This window comes from Zingiber officinale, chromosome 3B, assembly GCF_018446385.1.
Source record: "Zingiber officinale cultivar Zhangliang chromosome 3B, Zo_v1.1, whole genome shotgun sequence".
Classification (NCBI taxonomy): Eukaryota; Viridiplantae; Streptophyta; class Magnoliopsida; order Zingiberales; family Zingiberaceae; genus Zingiber; species Zingiber officinale.
The window spans coordinates 106,695,675-106,704,171 of NC_055991.1; positions in this window are offsets into that span (position 1 = coordinate 106,695,675).

Here is an 8,497-nt window from a genome sequence, read left to right on the forward strand (position 1 = left end):
AGATGGCAGAGAGGGGAATGGAACAGGCCGTGTGAACCTCACACGGCCGTGTCTCGGGGTCGTGTGGCACCCAAACTCCACCTCTATATAAGCCCTCCATGAATTGAAAGGGGATCTTCTCCCCCTTTGGGAGAAAGGAAGATTTGGTGGATTCCTCCCATTCTTGGGAGGATTTTTGGGCAATCTAAAGGGAGATCTTGGGGAATTCGACTCCGGGAGCGAGGATTGGATCTGAAGATGGAGCTATATCGTAGATAAATTTTCTTTCTTTCCTCTTCTTGGATTGGGATTGAAGAATGCTTGTAATCTTCTTATATTTGGTTTTCTTTCTTCATTTTATGGAGTAGATCTTGTTGTTTTAGGATGGAGGGAGTATTTGTGAGATAAATTTATGTAAACTCTTGTGGATTTGCCATTTCTTTGTTTCTATGATGTTGCCTAGTTTATATCGATTGGATCTTGAATGATTAATTGTGATTAGGGCTTAATTCTCATTCTTGATTGATTGTTTAGATATCTTGTAGACTTTGTAAAGATTAACCCTCACTCGATTTTCCGAGGGATCCACGTGACAGGTGCAAGCCCGTGTAAGGATGTTTGAGGGATAACCTTGAAGGGGAAATGAGATTATTCAAGAGGGTAGAATAGATTTTATGATTCAATCCTTGTATCTTTATGGGTTAAGAAGCTATGAATTTCTATGTTGGTATCTGAGGGAAGCATAGTAATAGGTGCAATCCTGTGTAAGGACAACGTAGGTTCATATCTAATTGATCATATTTAGGTACATTTATCAGTCCTATGTCGGTTATCTATTGCAAGAGAGAACCGGCAACCTTCTACAAATATTAGACAATTGAAAAATAAGAATTCGTAAACCATATACATTCAAGAGATTTCACAAAGAAACCAAAACTCCTAGAACCTCCCTTTATCATAACTCAAACCCCAAACTCTTGTTTGTTAATCTTTCATTTTAGATTTATTTTTCATCCTTAGCATTTGAACCAATTGATTAGTTGTTTAGCTAATTCGCTTTGAGATATCTCTAGTGCTTATTCCAGTCCCTGTGGATACGATAATCTTTTATATTACTTGCGACATTTCCGTACACTTGCGGAACGTAACAAGTTTTTGGCGTCGTTGCCGGGGACTGCGCTATAACATTGGAGATTATCAATTGAGTTAGACTAAACATAACATTTCTATTTCTTTTCATTTGTATAGTTGAAAAATAATCTTTAGAATTTTGTCTTCGTAATTGTTTTTTTTTTCTTGTACGATTTAAACATGGTGTGCAGGTCATTAGGGGATTATGGAGTTCCAAGGTCCGCAAAAGAATTGGGACCAGTTGTCTACCCTAATATACAAGCAAGAAATTTTATACTCAAACCATCTTTTGTTTCAATGGTTCAGAAAACTCAGTTTGGAGGATTGGAGATTGAGAACCCTTATTCACACTTGATGGAGTTTTATAGATATTGTTATACTCTGAAATACGAAGAGGTTCCATCTGATGTCATACAACTGCTTGTTTTTCCTTTTAGTCTGAAGGATGCTGCAAAAAGATGGTATAATTCTTTAAAATCTCAAAGTATTAAAACATGGGATGAGTTAGAGCAAAGATTCCTGGACAGATATTTCCCTCCAAAGAAGACTACTTATTTGAGAAGTCAAATTTTGAATTTCAAGCAATTAGATGGAGAAGAATTATATCAAGCTTGGGAAAGATATTCTTCCCTTTTGCAATTATGTCCACATCATGGAATTGAGAAATGGTTAATAATGCATTTGTTTTATGTTGGGCTTTCTTTCTCAAATAAAAATCAACTGGATATAACATCTAGAGGATCATTTATGAAAAAGAGTTTAGAAGAGGCCTACGAGATAGTTTGCATAATTACACAAAATTCCAATGATTGGTCAGAGCAAGATAACTCATTCCTAACAGTTGATATTATTGAAGAAAAGGAGAATGGTGAAAAAGGGCTTATTTTGAATCAAAATAATTTTCAAACATTATTCCCTTGGTGCTGTGAATCATTGTCAAAAATATTCTCAACAGAAAAAGAGGAAGATCTATTTTCAGAAAAAGAAGAGTATTAAGAAGAGAGATTGGTTAAAGAGGAGATTAAGTTGATAGAACAAGAGCCAGCTTTACCAGAAATAGTACCACCTCAACTCGAACTTAAACCATTACCACCAAATCTTAAATATGAATTTCTTGGGCCAAATTCTACTTATCCAGTTATAATTAATGCTCATCTAAATGAATTTGAAACAAAGAGACTGATAGAGGAATTAAAGTTGCATAAAAAGGCAATTAGATATACGATTGATGATATAAAAGGGATTAGTCCTTCTCTCTGTATGCACAGAATCTTACTTGAAGAGGGGTACAAGAATTCAATTGAGCATCAAAGGAGATTAAATCCAAACTTAAAAGAGGTGGTAAAGAAGGAAGTACTTAAACCTCTTGATACAGGGATCATTTACCCAATTTCGGATAGTGAATGGGTAAGTCCAATTCATGTGGTTCCAAAAAAAGGGGGATGACTGTTATCAAGAATGAAGAAGATAAGCTAATTTCAACACGTACAGTGACAGGGTGGCGAATATGCATTGATTATCGGAAGTTGAATAAAGAAACTAGGAAGGATCATTTCGCTCTACCATTTATTGATGAAATGCTTGAAAGATTAGCTAAACACTCATACTTTTGTTACTTGGATGGGTATTCAAGATTTTTCCAAATTCCAATTCATCCTCAAGACCAGGAGAAGACTACTTTTACTTGTCCCTATGGCACTTTTGCTTATCGTCGAATGTCGTTTGGACTTTGCAATGCTCTAGCCACTTTTCAGAGATGTATGATGGTAATTTTTTTCAGATTTAATAGAAAAAATTATGAAAGTATTCATGGATGATTTCTCAGTTTACGGAAATGACTTTGATTCTTGTTTGTCAAACCTTTCTACTGTTCTTCAAAGATACAAAGATACGAATCTAGTGCTAAATTGGGAAAAATGTCATTTCATGGTTAAAGAAGGAATAGTTTTGGGGCATAAAATTTCAGAGCGTGGTACTGAAGTAGATCAAGCAAAAGTGGAAGTAATAGAGAAGTTACCCCCACCCATCAATATAAAAGGAGTTAGGAGTTTTTTAGGGCATACTGGTTTTTATAGACATTTTATTAAGAACTTCTCAAGGATTTCCAAGCCATTAACTAATCTATTGATTAAAGATGTTGAGTTTTGTTTTGATAGTGAATGCATTGAAGCTTTCAACAAAATAAAGAGTGCTCTTACAACAGCTCCAGTTATTCAAGCCCCAGATTGGGATCTTCCTTTTGAAATAATGTGTGATGCTAGTGACTTTACTGTAGGAGCAATTTTAGGACAAAGAAGAAATAAGATTTTACATGCAATTCATTATGCAAGTAAAACACTTGACGCAGCCCAAGTAAACTATTCTACTACAGAGAAAGAACTCCTAGCAGTGGTATTCGTTATTGATAAATTTAGATCTTATCTAGTGGGTTCAAGAGTAATTGTATATACTGATCATGCAGCTATCCGGTATTTACTGGGAAAGAAAGATGTTAAACCTAGGCTCATCAGATGAATTTTATTACTACAAGAATTCAACCTTGAAATTAGGGATAAGAAAGGAGCTAAAAATGTAGTAGCTGATCATTTATCCATAATATCTCAAAATTCAGAAAAAAGAAGTAGATTTTGATTTACCTATTGATGACATTTTTCCAGATGAACACTTATTAGCTTTATCAAGTGTGAAAACACCTTGGTATGGGGATTTTATGAATTTCCTTGCTAGTGGAGTTTTACCCCCGAATTTCTCTTATCAACAAAGGAAAAAGTTTTTTTTCATAAGTTAAGAATTATGTTTGAGATGAACCTCTCCTATATAAGAAGTGTAATGATGTGATTTATCGAAGATGTGTGCCTGAAGAAGAAGTTAGGGATATCCTGTTTCAATGTCATTCTTCGTCTTATGGAGGATATTTGGGTAGTTCAAAAACGATTACAAAAATTCTTCAAGCAGGATTTTATTGGCCAACCTTATTCAAAGATGCTAAGATGTTTGTTCAGTCTTGTAATCAGTCTCAGAGAACTGGGAATATAACTAAGAGGAATGAAACGATGTTAAATTACATTTTTGAGGTTGAGCTATTTGATGTATGAGGAATAGATTTCATGGGACCTTTCCCTCTTTCATATGGGAATAGGTTTATTCTTGTGGCGGTGGATTATGTGTCCAAATGGGTAGAAGCTGTAGTATTGATAACCATGATTTTACTGCATTATTTTGATTCATATATGCATGTTTAATGTTGATTTCATAGGTTAAAATCATGGTTACATCACATTTTGGGCATTGTGTGTAATTTTGGACTTAATTGCAAATTACTTTATTTTTATATTATTTGATGCTAATATTTGATTCTTATTTTGTAGGCATCAAAGGATCTTGAATTTGGATCTATTTGGACCGAAATTGGGCTCAAATCGGAGTTCAAACAAGAAGATCAAGCTTTGGAGTATTATGGGCCGTTCATCAAGAATAGGACAGATCTGGACCATCCGTTGAAGATCTGGCCGATCCAACTTAATGGGGAGCAGATCTGAGCCATTGATGAAGATCCAGAAGTTTTGAGGCAGATCTGAGTTCATCTAGCTATTGATCCAGCCCGACTTAATCTGGACCATTTAATGAAGACTGGGCCGATCTGGGCCATCCAGTGATGATCTGATCGATCCGACCTACGGGAGGGTAGATCTAGACCCTAGATCAACATCAGTACCTTCGGATCAAATTTTGGATGACTTTTCACCGTTGATTTAACCCGGAATCATCTCAACTGTCCATTTCAGATCCAGATCTAATTTAAATGAGAAGCTACAGTACCCAGCTTCTTCGTCGATCCCCTTCGCGCAGCTCAGTCCCGGCGCGCGTCTTCCAGCGGATTTCGGCCCCGATTCTTTCTCCAATCGATCTCTCAAGTTTCAACTTCATTGTAGAGCTTCATGGCAGCTCATCCCGATCATCTGGAGCCGCCGACAGGTGTTCCTTCCAGCGTAATTCTCTTTTCTGTGATTTTCTGTTCCCGCCGAGATTTGGAGGTGGTCCTCCAAATCTACGGTATCTCCGTCCATCAGCAACACTCGGAGGTGGTCCGCCGGTGTTCCTGAACTCCATCCTATGCCCATCCGCCATCCACAGCTCGAATCCATATCCAGAGGTCCAGATTAGCATATTTCCAGCATTTTCGGCAATTCTGGGTTCCGGGATGTTCTTAGCTCGTCGGGGGTGGTCCGTCGGCGTTGTTGAACACTCCTAGAGCTGATAAGCACTGAGATGCTCCATTGAGGTCCATAGTTGGGTGGTCTCAACATTGACACTCTTGTGTGACGGCAAGAGTGTGAAGCTTTGTTAGATTGGTTGCGAGTTGGATTGGTTAGGGTTTAGTTCACTTTTATTATTGTTTTGTAACTTAGAACAGATTACTTTTATGTTTTATTATGTTTTAGCAAGTAGTTTAGCATTTCTTTACTTAATTGAAGCTTAGTTTAAGACTTCTTTGAAGCTTGGTTACTTATTTAGTGTTTAAATTCTAAGTTAGGGTTTCATTTCTATTTAGATCAGATTTAATTGTGTCTTACTATTTTATCTTTAGTTTAAGTGTGTGTCGATGGTTTAATCACAATGTAGAGTGACAATACGTTGAGGTTTGATTATTGGCACATAGTTAGGTTTTACTCTTGCTTTAGATTAATCTCTTTATTGCTGTGCTTTTCCTTTGTTACATTTAGATTCAAGCTTAAATCCCCCCAACTCCATTTTTATATCGAAAACCCCAAAAATAGGAATAAAATACAATCCTAAATTACATATCATCGTTGGTCCTCGAGAGCGATCCTGGGCTCGTTACTACAGCATTATTGTTTGATTAAGGGGTTCAGTGGAAAATAACTAAGAGGAATGAAACGATGTTAAATTACATTTTTGAAGTTGAGCTATTTGATGTATGGGGAATAGATTTCATGGGACCTTTCCCTCTTTCATATGGGAATAGGTTTATTCTTGTGGCGGTGGATTATGTGTCCAAATGGGTAGAAGCTGTAGTATCTCCTACGAGCGATGCGAAAACAGTTATCAAATTATTTAAGAGTATAATCTTTCCAAGATTTGGGGTGCCTAAGGCGGTCATTAGTGATGGAGGATCACACTTCATAGAAAAACAGTTTGAAAACTTACTCAGAAAATATGGAGTGAAGCATAAAGTAGCAACACCTTATCATTCTCAAACTAATGGTCAAGCAGAGATATCTAACCGGGAGATTAAATCCATATTAGAGAATACCGTATCCACCTCAAGAAAGGATTTGGCACTAAAATTAGATGATGCTTTATGGGCATATCGTACTGCTTATAAAACTCCCATTGGAATGACTCCATTCCGGTTAGTTTATGGAAAGTCTTGCCATCTTCCAGTTGAGTTAGAATATAAGGCTTATTGGGAAATTGCAAATTTGAACATGGATTTAAAGGAAGCAGGGGAGAAAAGGAAGCTTCAGTTAAATGAGCTTGATGAATTAAGGATGGATGTATATGAGCATGCTGAATCTTACAAGGAAAGGACGAAGAAATGGCATGATCAGCATATTCTTCGTAAAGATTTTAATGTAGGAAATTTAGTTTTGTTGTTCAATTCAAAATTAAAGCTTTTTTCAGGGAAGCTTAAGTCAAGGTGGACGGGTCCATTTGAGGTAAAAAAAGGTTTATCCTTTTGAGGCTGTAGATATTTGGAAAAAATAGCTTGGGATAATTAAGGTAAATGGTCAACACTTAAAAAAATATATTCATGGTATGGAGTTAGAAGAGGTACAAATGTTGTATTTTTCTGAACCTCGTCCTCCAAACTGATTCTTTTAGTTAGTATAAATTCATTGTTGTGTTTTAGTTTGTTTCTGTTTTGTTTTCAGGTTGAAATCTACTTCCTTGAGCTGGCCATGACTTCTTCATGGGCATGGAAGTATTGGAGAAGTGGATTAGGAGAATAAACATCAAATGGAGTAAAACAGGGCATGGCCGTGTACTGTACACGGCCAGGCAAAGGATGCAGAGAAGGAAAAGGATCTGGCCGTGTCTACCAAACACGGCCGTGTGAAGTCTGCAGAAAAGGAAGGGAGCATGGCCGTGTACCAGACACGGCCGTGCAAAGAATCCAGAGAAGGAGAGTTCTTTGGCCGTGTTCCAGACACGGCCGTGTGGAGAAATCATAGCAAAAGCTTGCATCGGTCGTGTACCAAACACGGCCATGTGCTAAATCCAGAGAAGAGAACTCAGAAGGTCGTGTTTCAGACACGGCCGTGTGAGTAAAGCCGAGGAGGAAAAGGGAGGGGCCGTGTGGATCTACACGACCCGTGTGGAGAAGCCCTTAAGAGGCCGTGTTCTCCTTACACGGCCAGGTTTTGGCCGTGTCCCGCACACACCCACCTCTCTTAAAACATCTTATTTTCTCTCAATCTCTTTAAAATCTCTCTTTTCTTCAACCTTTTCCTCAAACTCTCTTAGATCCAGATTCTTTTCCTCTCCAACACTCAAGATCTTTGTTCTCCTAACCTCAGATCTTGTTCTTCAAAAATTTATTTCTTTGAGATCTTATTTCTCTAACCCTAAATAGTCCCTACCCTCATCTAAACTCAACAAGATGTCCAATCTTTTGAAGAAACTTCGTAAAGGAGGTGGTGGATCCAGTGGAGATAAAGAGAAGGAACCATCTAGAGATAAAGGAAAACAACCGATGAAGGGCAAAGGAAAGAGGACATCACGCAACGAAGGTAATGACAATGAATTCAATATTGTATTTAGAAATGATGATCAAATTACTAGATTTGCAATTCTTGTCAATAGAAAGATTGTGTGTACTCGGTATATGGACCCAACTGTTCTTGATATTCTTGGAATTAGGGAAGATGTAGATTTGTTGATTGGGTTTTTAGAGTGGGGCGATATTATGTACACACATTTGCCTACATATCCTCGTCTTGTTTTGGAGTTTTTAAGTTCATTAGATGTCCATTTTACTAACGAGGATGATTATATTGGAAAATTTTCATTTAGATTGATGAATCAAGAATTTCAATGGACATTTAGTGATTTTAATTCCTGTTTTGGATTGTCTACTGGTAGCCCTCGTAGGTTTGATTCGAGGTTTAATTGGAATCATTTTTGGAATGCATTAACTGGATTGGATCAACCTTATGAGCCTTCAAGAGCTAAAGCTTCTCATATGCAAAACCCCATTTTTAGGTACCTACACAGAATTATGAGAAAAATTATTTTTGGTAGGGGAGAGAGTGATGGGGTAGTTAAAAAGATAGAGCTTTATGCTTTATGGGCCATGCTTCATAAGGTCGATTTAGATTCTGGTTTTCATTTTGTACAAACCTTGTTAAGAGCCGCAAGGGCA